Source organism: Pseudophryne corroboree, unplaced genomic scaffold (assembly GCF_028390025.1).
Source record: "Pseudophryne corroboree isolate aPseCor3 unplaced genomic scaffold, aPseCor3.hap2 scaffold_662, whole genome shotgun sequence".
Lineage (NCBI taxonomy): Eukaryota > Metazoa > Chordata > Amphibia > Anura > Myobatrachidae > Pseudophryne > Pseudophryne corroboree.
In genome coordinates this window covers 277916-297888 of record NW_026970249.1, presented here as the reverse complement: position 1 = coordinate 297888, position 19973 = coordinate 277916, and the positions used below count along the sequence as shown (strand labels likewise).

Sequence of the window (19973 nt, the reverse complement as noted above, 5' to 3'; positions counted from 1 at the left end):
GGGTAGAGCGCTGTGTCTGTAGGATAAGCAGGGGAGTGCGCTGTGTCTGTAGGATGAGCAGGGGAGTGCGCTGGGTCTGTAGGATAAGCAGGGGAGTGCGCTGTGTCTGTAGGATAAGCAGGGGAGTGCGCTGTGTCTGTAGGATAAGCAGGGGAGTGCGCTGTGTCTGTAGGATAAGCAGGGGAGTGCGCTGTGTCTGTAGGATAAGCAGGGGAGTGCGCTGTGTCTGTAGGGTAAGTAGGGGAGTGCGCTGTGTCTGTAGGATGAGCAGGGGAGTGCGCTGTGTCTGTAGGATAAGCAGGGGAGTGCACTGTGTCTGTAGGATGAGCAGGGGAGTGCGCTGTGTCTGTAGGATGAGCAGGGGAGTGCGCTGTGTCTGTAGGATGAGCGCACTGTAGGATAAGCAGGGGAGTGCGCTGTGTCTGTAGGATGAGCAGGGGAGTGCGCTGTGTCTGTAGGATGAGCAGGGGAGTGCGCTGTGTCTGTAGGATGAGCAGGGGAGTGCGCTGTGTCTGTAGGATGAGCAGGGGAGTGCGCTGGGTCTGTAGGATGAGCAGGGGAGTGCGCTGGGTCTGTAGGATGAGCAGGGGAGTGCGCTGGGTCTGTAGGATGAGCAGGGGAGTGCTCTGGGTCTGTAGGATGAGCAGGGGAGTGCGCTGGGTCTGTAGGATGAGCAGGGGAGTGCGCTGTGTCTGTAGGATAAGCAGGGGAGTGCGCTGTGTCTGTAGGACAAGCAGGGGAGTGCGCTGTGTCTGTAGGACAAGCAGGGGAGTGCGCTGTGTCTGTAGGACAAGCAGGGGAGTGCGCTGTGTCTGTAGGATAAGCAGGGGAGTGCGCTGTGTCTGTAGGATAAGCAGGGGAGTGCGCTGTGTCTGTAGGATAAGCAGGGGAGTGCGCTGTGTCTGTAGGATAAGCCGGGGAGTGCGCTGTGTCTCTAGGATAAGCAGGGGAGTGCGCTGTGTCTGTAGGATAGGCAGGGGAGTTTGCTGGGTCTGTAGGATAAGCAGGGGAGTGCGCTGTGTCTGTAGGATAGGCAGGGGAGTTTGCTGGGTCTGTAGGATAAGCAGGGGAGTGCGCTGTGTCTGTAGGATAAGCCGGGGAGTGCGCTGTGTCTGTAGGATAAGCAGGGGAGTGCGCTGTGTCTGTAGGATAAGCAGGGGTGTACGCTGTGTCTGTAGGATGAGCAGGGGAGTGCGCTGTGTCTGTAGGATAAGTCGGGGAGTGCGCTGTGTGTGTAGGATAAGCCGGGGAGTGCGCTGTGTCTGTAGGATAAGCAGGGGAGTGCGCTGTGTCTGTTGGATGAGTAGGGGAGTGCGCTGTGTCTGTTGGATGAGCAGGGGAGTGCGCTGTGTCTGTAGGATGAGCAGGGGAGTGCGCTGTGTGTGTAGGATGAGCAGGGGAGTGCGCTGTGTCTGTAGGATGAGCAGGGGAGTGCGCTGTGTCTGTAGGATAAGCAGGGGAGTGCGCTGTGTCTGTAGGATGAGCAGGGGAGTGCGCTGTGTGTGTAGGATGAGCAGGGGAGTGCGCTGTGTCTGTAGCATGAGCAGGGGAGTGCGCTGTGTCTGTAGGACAAGCAGATGCGTGTGCTGTGTCTGTAGGATACGCCGGGGAGTGCGCTGTGTCTGTAGGATGAGCAGGGGAGTGCGCTGGGTCTGTAGGATGAGCAGGGGAGTGCGCTATGTCTGTAGGATAAGTAGGGGAGTGCGCTGTGTCTGTAGGATAAGCAGGGGAGTGCGCTGTGTCTGTAGAATAAGCAGGGGAGTGCGCTGTGTCTGTAGGATAAGCAGGGGAGTGCGCTGTGTCTCTAGGATAAGCAGGGGAGTGCGCTGTGTCTCTAGGATAAGCAGGGGAGTGCGCTGTGTCTGTAGGATAAGCAGGGGAGTGCGCTGTGTCTGTAGGATAAGCAGGGTAGAGCGCTGTGTCTGTAGGATAAGCAGGGGAGTGCGCTGTGTCTGTAGGATGAGCAGGAGAGTGCGCTGGGTCTGTAGGATAAGCAGGGGAGTGCGCTGTGTCTGTAGGATAAGCAGGGGAGTGCGCTGTGTCTGTAGGATAAGCAGGGGAGTGCGCTGTGTCTGTAGGATAAGCCGGGGAGTGCGCTGGGTCTGTAGGATGAGCAGGGGAGTGTGCTGTGTCTGTAGGATGAGCAGGGGAGTGCGCTGTGTCTGTAGGATAAGCAGGGGAGTGCGCTGTGTCTGTAGGATGAGCAGCTGCGTGTGCTGTGTCTGTAGGATAAGCAGGGGAGTGCGCTGTGTCTGTAGAATAAGCAGGGGAGTGCACTGTGTCTGTAGGATGAGCAGGGGAGTGCGCTGTGTCTGTAGGATGAGCCGGGGAGTGCGCTGTGTCTGCAGGATAAGCAGGGGAGTGCGCTGTGTCTGTAGGATAAGCAGGGGAGTGCGCTGTGTCTGTAGGATAAGCCGGGGAGTGCGCTGTGTCTGTAGGATAAGCAGGGGAGTGCGCTGTGTCTGTAGGATAAGCAGGGGAGTGCGCTGTGTCTGTAGGATGAGCAGGGGAGTGCGCTGTGTCTGTAGGATAAGCAGGGGAGTGCGCTGTGTCTGTAGTATGAGCAGGGGAGTGCGCTGTGTCTGTAGGATGAGCAGGGGAGTGAGCTGTGTCTGTAGGATAAGCCGGGGAGTGCGCTGTGTCTGTGGGATGAGCAGGGGAGTGCGCTGTGTCTGTAGGATGAGCAGGGGAGTGCGCTGTGTCTGTAGGATGAGCAGGGGAGTGCGCTGTGTCTGTAGGATAAGCAGGGGAGTGCGCTGTGTCTGTAGGATGAGCAGGGGAGTGCGCTGTGTCTGTAGGATGAGCAGGGGAGTGCGCTGTGTCTGTAGGATAAGCAGGGGAGTGCGCTGTGTCTGTAGGATAAGCAGGGAAGTGCGCTGTGTGTGTAGGACAAGCAGGGGAGTGCGCTGTGTCTGTAGGATAAGCAGGGGAGTGCACTGTGTCTGTAGGATAAGCAGGGGAGTGCGCTGTGTCTGTAGGATGAGCCGGGGAGTGCGCTGTGTCTGTAGGATGAGCCGGGGAGTGCGCTGGGTCTGTAGGATGAGCAGGGGAGTGCACTGTGTCTGTAGGATAAGCAGAGGAGTGCGTTGTGTCTGTAGGATAAGCAGGGGAGTGCGCTGTGTCTGTAGGATAAGCCGGGGAGTGCGCTGTGTCTGTAGGATAAGCAGGGGAGTTCGCTGTGTCTGTAGGATAAGCAGGGGAGTGCGCTGTGTCTGTAGGATGAGCAGGGGAGTGCGCTGTGTCTGTAGGATGAGCAGGGGAGTGCGCTGTGTCTGTGGGATAAGCAGGGGAGTGCGCTGTGTCAGTAGGATGAGCAGGGGAGTGCGCTGTGTCTGTAGGATAAGCAGGGGAGTGCGCTGTGTCTGTAGGATAAGAAGGGGAGTGCGCTGTGTCTGTAGGATGAGCAGGGGAGTGCGGTATATCTGTAGGATAAGTAGGGGAGTGCACTGTGTGTGTAGGATGAGCAGGGGAGTGCGCTGTGTCTGTAGGATAAGCAGGGGAGTGCACTGTGCGTGTAGGATAAGCAGGGGAGTACGCTGTGTCTGTAGGATGAGCAGGGGAGTGCGCTGTGTGTGTAGGATAAGCAGGGGAGTACGCTGTGTCTGTAGGATAAGCAGGGGAGTGCGCTGTGTCTGTAGGATAAGCAGGGGAGTGCGCTGTGTCTGTAGGATGAGCAGGGGAGTGCGGTATATCTGTAGGATAAGTAGGGGAGTGCACTGTGTCTGTAGGATAAGCAGGGGAGTGCGCTGTGTGTGTAGGATAAGCAGGGGAGTGCGCTGTGTGTGTAGGATAAGCAGGGGAGTGCGCTGTGTCTGTAGGATAAGCAGGGGAGTGCGCTGTGTCTGTAGTGTAATCAGGGGACTGTATTGCTTGTCTAATAAGCCACGGAGTGTGCTGTGTGTAGTGTAATCAGGGGACTGTGTGTTATGCATGTATAAGCCACGGAGTGTGCTGTGTGTAGTGTAATCAGGGGAATGTGTTGCATGTATAATTAGCAGGGGAGTGTGCTGTATTGTAATCAGGGGACTGTGTTGAATGTATAATTAGCAGGGGAGTGTGCTGTGTGTAGTGTAATCAGGGGACTGTGTGTGATGCATGTATAATAAGCCGGGGAGTGTACTGTGTGTAGTGTAATCAGGGGGCTGTGATGCATGTATAATTAGCAGGAGAGTGTGCTGTGTGTGTAGTGTAATCAAGGGGACTGTGTTGCATGTATAATAAGCCGCAGGGTGTGCTGTGTGTAGTGTAATTAGGGAACTGTGTTGCATGTATAATAAGCCGGGGAGTGTGCTATGTGTATTTTAATCAGGGGACTGTGTTTATGTATAATTAGCCGGGGAGTGTGCTGTGTGTAGTGTAATCTGTGGACTGTGTGTTATGCATGTGTAATTAGCAGGGGAGTGTGCTATGTGTAGTGTAATCAGGGGGCTGTGTTGCATGTATAATAAGCCGGGGAGTGTGCTGTGTGTAGTGTAATCAGGGGACTGTGTTCATGTATAATTAGCAGGGGAGTGTGCTGTGTGTGTAGTGTAATCAGGGGACTGTGTGTGATGCATGTATAATAAGCCAGGGAGTTTACTCTGTGTAGTGTAATCAGGGGGCTGCGATGCATGTATAATTAGCAGGGGAGTGTACTGTGTGTAGTGTAATCAGGGGGCTGTGATGCATGTATAATTAGCAGGGGAGTGTACTGTGTGTAGTGTAATCAGGGGGCTGTGATGCATGTATAATTAGCATGAGAGTGTGCTGTGTGTGTAGTGTAATCAGGGGACTGTGTTGCATGTATAATAAGCCGCAGAGTGTGCTGTGTGTAGTGTAATTAGGGAACTGTGTTGCATGTATAATAAGCCGGGGAGTGTGCTATGTGTATTTTAATCAGGGGACTGTGTTTATGTATAATTAGCCGGGGAGTGTGCTGTGTGTAGTGTAATCAGTGGACTGTGTGTTATGCATGTGTAATTAGCAGGGGAGTGTGCTATGTGTAGTGTAATCAGGGGACTGTGTTGCATGTATAATAAGCCGGGGAGTGTGCTGTGTGTAGTGTAATCAGGGGACTGTGTTGCATGTATAATTATCTGCGGAGTGTGCAGTGTGTAGTGTAATCGGGACTGTGTTGCATGTATAATTAGCAGGGGAATGTGCTGTGTGTAGTGTAATCAGAGGAATGTGTTGCATGTATAATTAGCAGGGGAGTGTGCTGTGTGTATTGTAATCAGGGGACTGTGTGTGATGCATGTATAATAAGCCGGGGAGTTTACTCTGTGTAGTGTAATCAGGGGGCTGTGATGCATGTATAATTAGCAGGGGAGTGTGCTGTGTGTAGTGTAATCAGGGTACTACGTATTATGCATGTATAATTAGCAGGGGAGTGTGCTGTGTGTAGTGTAATCAGGGGACTGTGTAATAGGTATGTATAATTAGAAGGGGAGTGTGCTGTGTGTAGTGTAATCAGGGGACTGTGTTGTATGTATAATTAGCAGGGTAGTGTAAGGTGTGTAGTGTAATCAGGGGGCTATGTTGCATGTATAATAAGCCGTGGAGGGAGCTGTGTGTAGTGTAACCAGTGGACTGTGTTGCATGTATAATTAGCAGGGGAGTGTGCTGTGTGTAGTGCAGTCAGGGGACTGTGTTGCATGTATAAGCCGGGGAGTGTGCTGTGTGTAGTGTAATCAGGGGACTGTGTGTTACGCATGTACAAGCCAGGGAGTGTGCTGTGTGTAGTGTAATCAGGGGACTGTGTGTTATGCATGTATAAGCCGGGGAGTGTGCAGTGTGTAGTGTAATCAGGGGACTGTGTTGCATGTATAATAAAGCCGGGGAGTGTGCTGTGTGTAGTGTAATCAGGGGACTGTGTTGCATGCATAATAATCCGCGGAGTGTGCTGTGTGTAGTGTAATCAGGGGACTGTGTTGCATGTATAAGCCTGTGAGTGTGCTGTGTGTAGTCTAATCAGGGGACTGTGTTGCATGTATAATTAGCAGGGGAGTGTGCTGTGTGTATTGTAATCAGGGTACTACGTATTATGCATGTATAATTAGCAGGGGAGTGTGCTGTGTGTATTGTAATCAGGGTACTACGTATTATGCATGTATAATTAGCAGGGGAGTGTGCTGTGTGTAGTGTAATCAGGGGACTGTGTATTAGGTATGTATAATTAGCAGGGGAGTGTGCTGTGTGTAGTGTACCCAGGGGACTGTGTTGCATGTATAATTAGCAGGGGAGTGTGCTGTGTGTAGTGTACCCAGGGGACTGTGTTGCATGTATAATTAGCAGGGGAGTGTGCTGTGTGTAGTGTAATCAGGGGACTGTGTTGCATGTATAATTAGCACGGGAGTGTGCTGTGTGTAGTGCAGTCAGGGGACTGTGTTGCATGTATAAGCCGGGGAGTGTGCTGTGTGTAGTGTAATCAGGGGACTGTGTGTTATGCATGTACAAGCCAGGGAGTGTGCATTGTGTAGTGTAATCAGGGGACTGTGTGTTATGCATGTTTCTCCTTCATCCACTAGGGGCCACTGGAGCGTAGTTACAATGGGGAAATAGTAGGCAGTAATTGGGAGCTGGCACTTTAAAATTCTCACACTGTGGCTAGCTCCTCCCCTACTATCTCCCCTCCAAGCCAGTCTTAGTGGTTGGTTCTATATCGGAGGGGCTGAAGGGACCTTGTGACGTATTGAGGGGAGGAGCTACGTCACCAGGGGGAGGAGCTACGGGCGAACAGGGTACCCGAAAAGTACCCTCGCGGGCTCGCTTCGCTCGCCACGCTTCGGGCACGGTGGCTCGCTCCGCTCCGCTCACCACCTAATTACTAAAGGTAATAGTTGGTGGCGTGGATAGTAGAGGAACTATCCCGCTGGCCTAGCTCCTCCCCCTTGCGTCGTAACTCCTCCCCCTTACGGAAAAGGTCCCTTAGCCCACTTGATTCTAGCATCTACCCAGTCTTAGTTTAGTGCCCGAGGTGAGCTGGTTCACTTGGGTTTAGCTGAAGAATTTTTTCTTTTTTCTTTATTATTTTATTTTTCTTACTTACACACACAGACTGGCAGCTCTTCCACTGCCAGTCTGCACCGCGGGAGCTGCCGACGGGGTCCCATCGCAGCTGCGTGCGGCTCGGGATGGGCCCCGGCTGAGGGAGACACTGAGCTCTCCTGAGTTGGCCGGACACCGCTGCGTGCGGCGCGTGTTGGGGCCGCTCCACCAGCAGAAGATTCCGGCAGCATGGCAGTGGTGAGTATACGTGGTCGGACACCGCTGCGTGCGGCGCGTGTCGGGGTCGCTCCACTACAGAAGATTCCGGCCGGACACCGCTGCGTGCGGCGCGTGTTGGGGCCGCTGGGTCGAAACGCCTGATGGAAGGAAGCGGTGAGTACAATCTCCCCAGACTGATGTATGTTTTTACATTTTTCAGTGTTTTAATACAAGGCTCTCCTATACTCTCCAGTCATAGCCAGGCTGGAGTGCATAAAAGGCGCACTTACTGATTTGAAATTGGCGCCATTATGTGGGGGGCGGAGCTTCAGCCCGCTCTGTAAGCCGGCTCAACGCTCTTCACTCCCCGGCTGCAGCATACAGGCAGCCGGGTGATACATTTACACTCCCTGGCTGCAGCATACACACTTACAGGCAGCCGGGGGATAATGTGGTTTTTAATTTGATAAGTGAAACCGCTCCCCTGCCGCAGCATACAGGCGGCCGGGGGATGCAGGGAGAAAGCACAGCAGCGGCCATCAAGAACGAGGGGGCGGAGCTAACTCCCGCTCTTTTCGGCGGGCTCAGGCTCTCCGCTCCCCGGCCGCACACCGCTCCCCGGCCGCAGCATACAGGCGGCCGGGGGATGCACTGAGACAGCAGTGGCCACCAAGAACTAGGAGGGCGGAGCTAACTCCCGCTCTGTTCGGCGGGCTTTCTCCGCTCCCCGGCCGCTGCATGACGAGATCATCAGTGAGGTTGATCCTTGAAGGGTTAAAGGGTCCATGTCCTTTGTTTTACTGTTATTGCTACAGAGACAAAGACGTCTCAATGTTCCCACATAAGGTTATAACCATATGAAGCTACTCCCACGCCACACACTGAAACTATGTACTAACTGTGCCTTAGTTTCGACACGTACCCCTGTCCGTGTACGGAAACCCTTATAAGGACATAGAGCTCGTGGTGCCCTCGTGCTATTCATGCTTCCGCTGTATGATATCCTGCCTGTAGTGTCGTATGTTACCTTCATTATCCAATTGTGTTCTTGCACTATTGTATACACCCATGTGTCTTATCTATATAGTAAGCTGTAATCCCTATAATAAACAGAGTGATTCTTAACCAACAGCTGCGTGTTTATTCTTTGTGTTAAGAGTTGCTCTCACGGGTACCTAAGAGGTCATCACATCGAGGGGGTTAAAAAGCAAGATCCTAACAATCTGGGGGCTCGGAGCCGGGATCCAGACGATCGTCCCCTGACCGGTAAGATAGAGAATTTTGTTGTCTGTCTTGCCCACTAAGGGATTGCGACCATCTACTGGATCTGAACCCGTAGCGTGTTCTGGGGACATGTATGGTAATATCTGAGTTGAGGACTCAGCAATACTTATTACATTTTAGGCGCCAAGAACAGGTATCAAGGATACCTATAGAGGACCGGGGGTCCGTAATAGTGCTTCCTCGATATGATCACCTACTATTTTTTTGTCATGACAAACTGATATTGTGTACAGTCACAGGGACATTAATTGTACGGGTGGTAAGTGTACGTACATTTGGTGTCACATATTGTTGTACTGTTGTTGTTTTCTGTTCCCGGTAGTTTGTGTAGGGAATATGCACTCCCACATGTTACCAATGATCTATGATCAGATCAGCTGAATGCATACATAGACTATTGTTCCCCTTCCCTGTTATTTGTGAATTCTTTTAGAAATATATTGCGCGGGTGGTAAGTGTACGCTCATTATATGACAGTGTGTTCGGAACAGTCTATGTTTTTGTGATAGGATTGTTGTTGCTTCACCTTAAAATACGTTAGTTACTTGTTGGTAATATGGGATCAGACCAGAGTAAAGAGACTGAATACCCCCCTCCCCTCCCGGGAGAGACCTGCAAGGAATATGTTGCTCGTGTCTCCCCTACAAATTACTACCTTGTTAATCCCTGGCTAGACAACCTAGCTGGCTGGACAGAAGCCATGAAAAGTCACGATCCCTTTCCCAGAGACGGGTCAAACTTGCCATTTTGTATGGATATGGTGAAGGGCTTATGTCTTGAGGACAAGGAAGCTTGGCCGTGGTATGACCACGATCCTCAATGGGATATGACATATATGCGGGCGGGGGGAGAGCAGTGGCTTACCATAGCCCCTCATTGGCAGGATAAACCAAGAAAGGTCAGGACTAAGAACAGATCCAACACTCAGTCCCAACTTCATGCAAAAGAAAAAGACAGATTTCAAAAGTTAACTAACAACATCTGTCCCCCACCCTACAACCGCCTTTACCCATCTTTAACAGACGAGGACATCTTAGCCCTGTCCTCTGCAGTTATTCCAGCCCCGCCATCTGCCCCTACACCCCCGCCACCTCAGTCATCATCCATCTCACTCTCACCCCCTCGCTCCGCCTCTGCAACCACTCGTCAGTCAGCGGACTCCACAATTGTCACTAATGAAATCACTAGTCCTGGACATACCCGGTCCGGTAGACTCATTTCAGGGGCGGACGGCGGTGCACAGGGGACGGAGACACACATGCCTTTCATGACAGTGGGTGATCAACTATTAAAAAAACCTATTGAGGTTGAAGATTTAGACAGAATTATTAAGAACTGTCCCAAACCTACGGTAGCACCCAAGGGCTGCATCGCTTACTTAAAAAAGGCTTGTAATGGGCGCAGTTTCACACAGGAAGACATGAGACTCATCATAGACGGGGTCATAGATCATTACAACGGGTGGGATTGGAGTAAGGTGCCCACAATCAGTGCCCCTATAGCAACGGCTAATCAGACTGCCACTAATTACCCCCTCAATACACAGGACGGCATAAAGAAAATGTGGGATGAACTGAGTGAACATATGGACGCAGTGTTTAAAACCCGCTCGTCTCTCCCAGTAGCAGTAGCTTGCAAACAGAAACCTAGTGAGAATGTGACTGAATTCTGGAAGAGATTTAAAAAGTGTTGGTCAGAGGAGGCAGGTCTCACCCTAGTTAATACCGACAACTTACTCATTTCTACATTTATAAACAACTTGTTGCCGTCCGTGACATTAACTGTAAAACAAAGTGTTTCTAGTTGGACCTCAGACAACATTGAGGTATTTAGTAAACACTTATATGAAAAAGAAGCAGCAGGCTGTTTTGACATCAAAAAGATTACCCAAAGTGTACCAACCCACAGTTTTCAGAACCCCCGGAGGCAACACCGGAACCCTCGTCCCCAGCGGGACATCCCACATAATAGGGGTCCCCCTGCACCTCCAAGCAGACGACATACATCCTGCTTTAATTGTGGAAAAGATGGACATTGGGCTAGGGACTGTCCTTACCCCTTTAATAAAACTAAACAACCATTGACTGAACCTGTCCCCACTAACAATACTCCCAGAGATGCCCCAAGGTTCCAAATTGACTGGCAGGGACAGCCCCGCTGACGGGGCCCGGAGGAGAGTGTCCCGACTTTCATGCAGCTCACTGGTCACTGGAAGGAACCCCCAATGGTCAATCTAGGCATAAATGGAACAAGTGTCCCATTCCTGATTGACAGTGGAGCCACCACCAGTGTCCTGTGTAGGGACCAGTACCATGGACCCTTAAGAAAGTCCGCTCCTTCAATGGGAATCAATGGGATACCCACAAAAGCTTATTCCACTGTACCTATCCCTATTGACACACCACGTGGACAATATATAGGGACTCACTCGTTCACTGTCATACCTGACTGCCCAGTTAACCTGTTGGGAAGAGACCTCCTTACTGAACTACAGATAACCATCACCCCTACTGGTAAAGGCATGGACATAATCTCACCACACTTCCCTGTGATTACTGAAACCTCTGAACTAGACACTATAGACCCTCACGTATGGGCAGATGGGCCCCTCGACACAGGCTTGATATCTTGTACCCCCTACAAGGCCACACTGAAATCTGATGTACATCCCGTTTACCAGAAACAGTACCCATTGTCCAAAGAAAAAATGGATGGCCTTAAGCCCATGGTAGAACAATTCCTGCAGCAAGGCATACTCAGACCTGTAGTCTCTCCTTACTGTACACCTGTCAACCCTGTTGTTAAATCAGATGGATCAACTAGATTTGTACAAGATTTGAGAGCAATTAACCAGCTAATTGTCCCCATTGCTCCCATAGTCCCAGACACTAATTCCCTCCTCTCAGCCATCCCTGCGGACGCTGTGTATTTCACCGTCATTGACTTAAAGAATGCCTTTTTTAGCATACCTGTTGACCCACAGACACAACTGCTGTTCGCATTTTCTTTTGGGGGCCAGCAATTAACTTGGTGTAGGTTACCCCAGGGGTTCATAGACGCTCCTGTCGTTTACACCATTGTCCTCCAAGCCACTTTAAAATCATGGCACCCCCCCAAGGTTCTGTCCTGCTACAGTATGCAGATGACCTGCTTCTCTGTAGTCAAACGGAGGAGGCCTGCCGAGAGGATGGTTTATCACTGTTACTATGGCTCTGTAAATGTGGACACAAAGTGTCAAAAACTAAAATGCAATGGTGTAAAAAGCAAGTTGATTATCTGGGTTTTGTCCTCACAGAGGGAGAGAGGAAGGTCAGTCCACAACGCATTCAGTCTGTACTGGGTCTGGTCCGCCCAGCCACTCAGAAGGAAATGCTGTCTTTCTGGGTATGATAAACTACTGCAGACAGTGGATATCTGATTGTTCCTATTATGACAATATTCTGAGACAAGCCACACTAGCTGACAAACCCAGAGACATACAATGGTCACAAGAAATGTTGGATGCATACGAGAATTTGAAATGTTTGTTGATTAAAAGTCCGGCACTTGGCCTCCCCAACTATGTATTACCTTTTCACCTCTTTGCAAGGGACAACTGTAAAACCATGGCGGGGGTACTAACTCAAGAACATGGAGGTAAGCTGCGCCCCGTGGCATTTTTTTCTAAAATAATGCCCGTGTCAGTCCAGGGAATGCCTGCTTGTCTTCGAGCCCTGGCAGCCTGCGCAATGGTGGCTGAGATGGCTATGACTCTCACCCTAGGTCACCTTACTGTACTACATACCACACATAATGTAGTTACCCTACTTAAAGGCCTCCACACACAACATATGTCTGCCCAACGCCTCAGTGGCTACGAAGTACAATTGTTGGGAAATCCATCCCTTGCTATTAAGTATGCCAATGCAACTTCAGGCCCTGCCCCTATTTTAAATGCTCTCCTTGGTCTCAAAGGTCCCCTAGACGACTTGCCCGATGACCATGACTGCTGCATGACTATTGAGACTGAGACATCTCCCAGATTGGACATGTCCCCCATACCGGTACCTGATTCTGACCACGTCTTTGTTGACGGCTCTTGTACTAGACCAAATGACTCCACATACCAAGCAGGTTATGCCGTTGTGCGCCTGCCCAATGACATTCTTGAAGCAAAGCCCATACCTTACCAATCTGCCCAGGCTGCTGAGCTCATAGCCCTAACCAGGGCATGTACTCTGTACCGGGATAAACCTGTTACCATCTACACTGACTCAAAATACGCCTACGGCGTTGTGCATGACCATGGAGTCATCTGGTCCCGCCGGGGTTTCATCGGAGCTGACGGTAAGAACATATCACATGCCAAACTTATCACTGACTTACTTCATGCGATACTCCTGCCTAGTGATATTGCCATCTTACATTGTAGGGCCCACACTGGCGGGGCTGATGAAATTTCCAGGGGTAATGCCCTCGCAGATAGCTCCGCCCGCCAGGCAGCTCAGCTCCCCACCATACACCAAGCCATGATCCCACCCATGATAGATGATCAGTATCTACTTACTGAACTCCAAGTTTCTGCCTCCCCCAAAGATTTAGCTGATTGGTTGTTTCCAATAATGCAGAAGAATCCTAAAACAGGATTAATCTGCAAAGAGGGGAAACCATGTATACCTCAAGCAAGCGCTCCTTTGTTCATATCGCACTATCATGGGATTGGTCACAACAGCAAACATACAACACATACATTACTAGACAAAGATTTCTACATCACAGACGCTAGATTACTAGTTGACCAGTATGTTAGCAGATGCATTACATGCTTAAGAAACAACCCTAACAATCCTATGAAGGCAGCTCACCAACACCTGGCATATCCAACCACGCCTTTTACTCATTTGCAAATTGATTTTACTCATATCCCAAACAAAGGGGCTAAACAGGAGTATGCTTTAGTCATAGTAGACATGTTTTCAAGGTGGCCCGAAGCATTCCCTACCAAGGTGGAGGATGCCAAGACTGTTGCTAGAATACTCACACAGGAAGTTATACCCAGGTGGGGCTGCCCATTACAAATAAATAGTGACAAAGGTTCAGCTTTCACGGCCAAGATCACACAGGCTTTGGTAAAGGCCCTACAGATAGAATGGAAGTTTCACATTCCGTATCACCCCCAAAGTTCAGGGGTCGTAGAGAGGATGAATAGGACTATTAAGGACAAGTTAAGGAAGGCCACGGGAGGTACCTTTCACAAATGGAAACAAGTCCTCCCTATCATTCTAGCAGAAATCAGGATGACCCCACAGAAGACTTTGGGATACTCCCCCTTTGAGATACTCATGGGAAGACCCTTTCCCACGCCCTGGGCAAAGAAACCCATGATAGTGCAAGAGGGGGATCTCGATCAGATCAGGGAAGAATATGTCAGGTCTCTCATAACCAAACTGACTGAAGTTGAGCATAATGTTGTTCGGAAAAATCCCTCTAATCCACAGGAACCAACTCACCCCTTCCAGGTGGGAGACAGAGTGGTTGTTAAGGTTCTCCCCAGAATCAAAGAACCAGGAGACTTTGCGTACGGTCCCGAAACAGAGGTTGTTGCAGTTACCAGAACAGCGATCCTTACCAAAGAAGGCCCTACCTGGATACATGCATCCCGAGTAAAGAACATACCTAGACCAGACCGGGAAGGAAGACCGGAAGGGGTACTAACGGGAGTAGACAACTCTGACCCCCAACAACAAAGAGAGGTACTAACGGGGGCGGACAGCCCTGACCTCCAGCAGGAAGAGGTACTAACGGGGGCAGACAGCCCTGACCTCCAGCATGAACAAAGAGGGGATCCACAAGAAAGAGCCATCGATTTTTGAACTATGGTGGAAATGTACTACTTTAACTGTAATTCTTATCCTTCCATTGCCCTGCGAGGCTGAGGTGGCCATAACTGAGGAAGCAGGCACATATACCTTTTGGTATAATTCCTCTAATACCGAGGTAGCCACCTACATAATAGACTATTGTACCATCGTCCCCTGTAAGTCCAAGCGATGGTCCTGGCAATGTGACCAATATGGGACACCATATTCCTCTAATCAGGCCTATATCTGTGTCACCAGCCCTAAGTGGGGAAAGGAGTGTGACTCCTGGAGGGCGGTGGGGTGGAATTCAGGAATTAATTGGGGATACCAGCCCCATGAGGCAACTCTCAAACGTGATAAAAACGGGGAATCATTGCTTTCTCGACTCACTCTTTATAGGAAAAGTAAATGTGATAGCCACTTTATAATAAGTATACGGCATCCCCAACCCACTGACGCTGACACCTATGTTCTGGGGAAATATGGAGAATATTTGTCACCCCGAAGACAATTTCTCTTAAAAGATATGTTTAATAATTCAGATTATCAGCCTAAAGCTAGTACCCAAAGTAATCCCCTGAGGCTTCACATAACCACATTCAACGACATAATAGCCATAAACAATCCCACCTTCGAAGACACCCTAGCTATTGAGACTGGGTTTTCTGACATAAATTTTTGGTTAGAATGGATGAAATACAGTGCCATCAAACATAATAAAAGTAACTGTTATGTTTGTGGCAAGTTTAGACCCCACTTAGGTACAGTGCCTCTGAATATACCCCCATACCAGGAGGGTTGTTTTTTCAGCCTCTACAATGGCACCAAGACCAACGACAGTGAGTGTGAAATGTGGAAAAAGGAATACCCCATACTATCGAAAAATCCCAATCCAGGTAATACCATAACTATATATCCAGGAAATTATACCTGCTATGTGTCAAACGATACCGTCAAACGATACCCATGGTAAGAACTTAAAAACCTTCCCTCAAGGTTACTGCGCATCTAGAAGGACTACTGTCCTGAACAATCAGACCAAATCTCTAGGTGATATCTACTATATCTGTGGAGATATGAAATTAAGAACAAAATTAGATGCCCCATGGAAAGGAGAATGCGCCCTGGCTAAGGTAATCATGCCCCTCCACATTCTCCCAGAGGAGGAGCAGCCTCCTTCTCCCATTTAAGCCTCCAGGAGAAGGAAAAGGGAAAGCCCAGGAGGTAGTTTTGACCCACATGTGTATATTGATGCTATAGGAGTCCCTCGAGGGGTCCCTGATGAATTCAAGGCAAGAGATCAGGTTGCTGCTGGTTTTGAATCTCTCATCCCCATAATATCCGTAAATAAAAATCTGGCCTGGATTAATTATATCTACTATAATCAGCAGAGATTTGTTAATGACACGAAAGATGCCCTTAAAGGTATAGCCGAGCAACTAGAAGCTACTTCCCAAATGACATTTCAAAATCGTATGGCCCTTGATATGATATTGGCAGAAAAAGGGGGCACCTGTGTCTATATTGGAAAGATAGAGGGATGTTGCACCTACATACCTGACAACACCGGCCCCAATGGTAAGGTCACCCTGGCCATAAAAAAACTACAGGATTTATCTGTAGAATTGAAAAAGAATTCAGGCATTGATAACCCCTGGAGCCAATACTTCGGTTGGTTCGAGAACTGGAAACAAGCACTTGTACAATTGGGAATCTTTATATTGATTGTTCTCATTCTTATATGTGTTATTGTGTTCTGCATCCTACCATGTTGCCGACGGCTCACAACTAAGACCATCGAGAATAATCTCATGTATGAGTCTATAGCCCCACTACATGACAACTCACCTGCAGGTTATAAACAATATCTGGCCAAATACCGTTCAGGGAAACCTCCTGGTAAGAATCATATCACATGAATTTATGATTCTAAGAGGGGGTTCAAGGGTTAAAGGGTCCATGTCCTTTGTTTTACTGTTATTGCTACAGAGACAAAAACGTCTCAATGTTCCCACATAAGGTTATAACCATATGAAGCTACTCCCACGCCACACACTGAAACTATGTACTAACTGTGCCTTAGTTTCGACACGTACCCCTGTCCGTGTACGGAAACCCTTATAAGGACATAGAGCTCGTGGTGCCCTCGTGCTATTCATGCTTCCGCTGTATGATATCCTGCCTGTAGTGTCGTATGTTACCTTCATTATCCAATTGTGTTCTTGCACTATTGTATACACCCATGTGTCTTATCTATATAGTAAGCTGTAATCCCTATAATAAACAGAGTGATTCTTAACCAACAGCTGCGTGTTTATTCTTTGTGTTAAGAGTTGCTCTCACGGGTACCTAAGAGGTCATCACATCGAGGGGGTTAAAAAGCAAGATCCTAACAATCCTTACCTGTTCCTCCTTATGGGGAAACAGACATGATGAATGGGGGAGGCTGAGTATGTGATTATACAGTTCCCCTGCACCACCCTGACCGACAACCGGGGTGTGTGTCATTCTGATACCATCGCTCACTGATGATCACTAACAACACCACAGTCCCCCGCTCCCCGGCCCGCTGAAAGCTCCTTTCCTCTCCTGGCTGTGCAGGGAGGATTCTTTACATGTATAAGGTAGGGGGGTGAAGCTTATTCCCCCCGGCGGCAGCTCCCAGCTCTCATTGTCTCTAGGCAACACACCTGTCTCTGGAGTTTGTAGCTTTTCTGTGCAGTGTGCTGCAGAAATATTGTTACATCTTGCTTTGGCTACATTCCTCCTGCAGGGGAGTCCTCTGCCCCATTTCAGACATTTACATCAGGGAATCTGCTCTATTACAGGAGCTGGGACTCAGCTCTTTAATAATTAAAAATCTACTGTGCAGTATTTCTTTACCCTACAAATACACAGTAATTATCTGCCCTATTAGGTGCACAGTAATTATCTACCCGGTTGGGTTCACTGTGGTGTGAGATATATATAGATATGTTTGTATATATATATATTTAAGTGTGTGTGGGTATGTATATAGATATATCCATACAATACCATATATAGGGGATAAAACAGACACTTCCGCAATGTTTTCTAATAACAAGATACCCCACCTTGCCATCTGGTGCACCTTAATTAGTGGTACACTACATACAGGGCGGGGTGTTGCCTTCCCTTTATTATTCCTTGGTGTCACTAGTTACTAATGCTATTTGTAATTGGGGGAATGTGTGTAAGGCATCAGACAAATAGCGCTGTGGCTCAGTACGCTAGTAGCGGGTATCTGAACAGGGGTTTGAATCCAAACAAAACTTTAAGGAGAGCTCCTATAACCTAGGGCTAAGACTCCTGTCCCACAGCGCAGCGCTACTGGTTCAGGTCTCCGCTGCTCCAGAAAGTTTATTTGAATCGTATCGGTCACTACACATTATAGTGCAGACCTTACATAGGGCTGTGTTTATTTAACCCACCTTTTCTCCTTTCGTTGGTCTCACCTGGGATAGTTAAAGAATTCCCTCTTAGGTGTGAAGTATGCGGTGGAGCCATCTGCTTAGCCCTCCACGCACCTGCAGGACGCCCCTGTTTGAACAGCTCAGATTATGCAGGTAATGTCACTGGTAACCAGAGACCTTGTACGTCATTTCACCTCTCCAGGTTTCTAAAGGAACCTTGCTAACCTTCCATGTTACAATACTGATGATGTCTGTTTTCTGTGGAGTCTGAACCAGTGTCTCAGAATATCCAGGTGCATTATACAGCAGTTCGTCTGATACTGCAGGTAAAGGAGGTGGACACGTCAAGTCCATCAGGGTTCAACGCCGATGACGAAAAGACAGCGACTGGTCCAGTATCGGATGAGCTGGGCAGGCTCCGGTAGGCGGCCGGCAGACACCCGAATACACAATATCAGGTATCAAACAATGTTTGTTTTCCTATCCTTTCCCCGCAGACGGCAGGAAATGGTATCAGTACCTCTCCAGGGTATACCCCTCGATGTATCGCCGGTCCAACAAGCGGCCGTTTTTTCCTGAGGCAACCTTGCTCAGGCATCCATCGAACGCACATATACGGCAGCGGGGTTCTACCTTGTCCGGAGCAGGTATGTTGTGGAACAATTGTCCTCTAGGTTACAGGATGTTTCGCATCAGGATCAATTGATACTTTGGTACAGGTCAGAATCACGATTCTGCTTTATGTTCTTTGGAGGTCTCCACGTCTACAGACTCGGAACCTGCATTTTCACTTGGGCTGTCTTTACCCGACGACCTCTGGGGCTGCGACAGTGACAGGTGAACATGAAATCCTACGGGGCAGATGGTTCAGGGGAAGGAACTTTCTGCAGGATTTCTTGAACCTTTGGAGGTAAGTCCACTTTGCTTTCTCCTACTTCTGCCCCAGCTCCAAGACAGACCTTTACCGGTCTTTCCTTTAGAGTTTTACCGTGCCCTTTCAAGCTTTCGACTCCACACGGGCGATATCTCCGTCGCCAGGGAATCTCAAAAAAAAAGAAAAAAAAAGCTGAAGCAGAGGTTCAGCATCCTCGGTGCAGTCTGATTTTACATCATCCTATACACCCCACTACAGGTCAGACCTTCCTACCACCTGGAGGGTCCCAGGGTAGGCGCAGGTCGGTGGGAGAAGGCTTGGGCGGTTACAGACTAAATTTTGGAGTACAACCGTCTCGCGAGTCCCTTGGCAGGGGTCGGCCGATTTACGATGACAAGAGAGTCATACTGCAGGCGGTGCTCCATATGCTTCTAACCGCAAAGGGTGTTGATCCCTGTTTTTTACATATCATTTGAATCGAGACAGTTCTCAGGCTTTTGTTTTTTTCAGGTTCCGAAGCCAGTTGGCTCGGCCAGGCCTATTCTGGCCTTAGAATCCTTTCAGTCTGTGATTGCTAGTTGAACAAGAAAGGGAGTTTTACGCGTCCCTTGTCTTCAGGGATGCCTGTTTACTGATTTCGGTTGGGTTTCCTCATCGGGCTTTACTCAGAGTCGCATTACAGGATTCTCATTTTCACTGTAAGTCCTTTCCTTTCGGTCTCTCTTCCGCTCCCACAGGGTTCAGGAAGATCACAGAATAACTCTTTTTCAGGGGGGTGACGTTGGTTCCCTAATGGGGCAATCTACTGCTACTATCCCACTCTGTACATTACGTGTCTTCTGAAGATCCGGAGGATCCAGGAGCTTCTGGTTCGCAGGTCAGGCCACCAGGTCGGACTCCTGGGCGAGGGAACATTCCCCGGAGTTTTGTCAGCTGGTCTGCTGTGGGCGGAGATTTCAAATCTACCTCAGGGCGTTCTGACTGACTCTTTAACTCTTTACTACTCACAAACGTGAGCTCTGGTGGCAGTAGCCGAGGATGCCCTCAGGGCTCCTGGGAGTTTCTGGTTATTCTATCCTGCCTCCTTTTCTATTTCTACCTCACTTTCGGTAACACAGGAGAGGAATATGCGTGCTAGTCCTCTCGGTGGCTCTGGTTGGGCCACCCATGACTTGAAGATACAGCTACACCTGTTGTCAGTAGAGGAGCCTTGGCTCCTACCTAGACTGGACTGTCTACTTCAACAGGGTCCTTTTCTTTGTTCAATCTTACACTGGTTTAATTTAACCGTGTGTCTGTTCACGAGACCTCAGAAGGGAGGAGTTCCCTAGTTCGGTTAGGCCTACTAGGCCCCGA

At 49.3% G+C, this 19973-nt stretch overlaps 1 protein-coding gene and 1 pseudogene across 1 annotated transcript in view; both read left to right on the top strand.

Moving 5' to 3' along the window:
• Window positions 1-19973, top strand: part of LOC135036847 (arf-GAP with coiled-coil, ANK repeat and PH domain-containing protein 1-like) — a 71540-nt gene that overhangs the window by 45670 nt on the left and 5897 nt on the right. The window lies entirely within an intron of this gene.
• Window positions 16697-16823, top strand: LOC135036849 (U8 small nucleolar RNA; annotated as a pseudogene).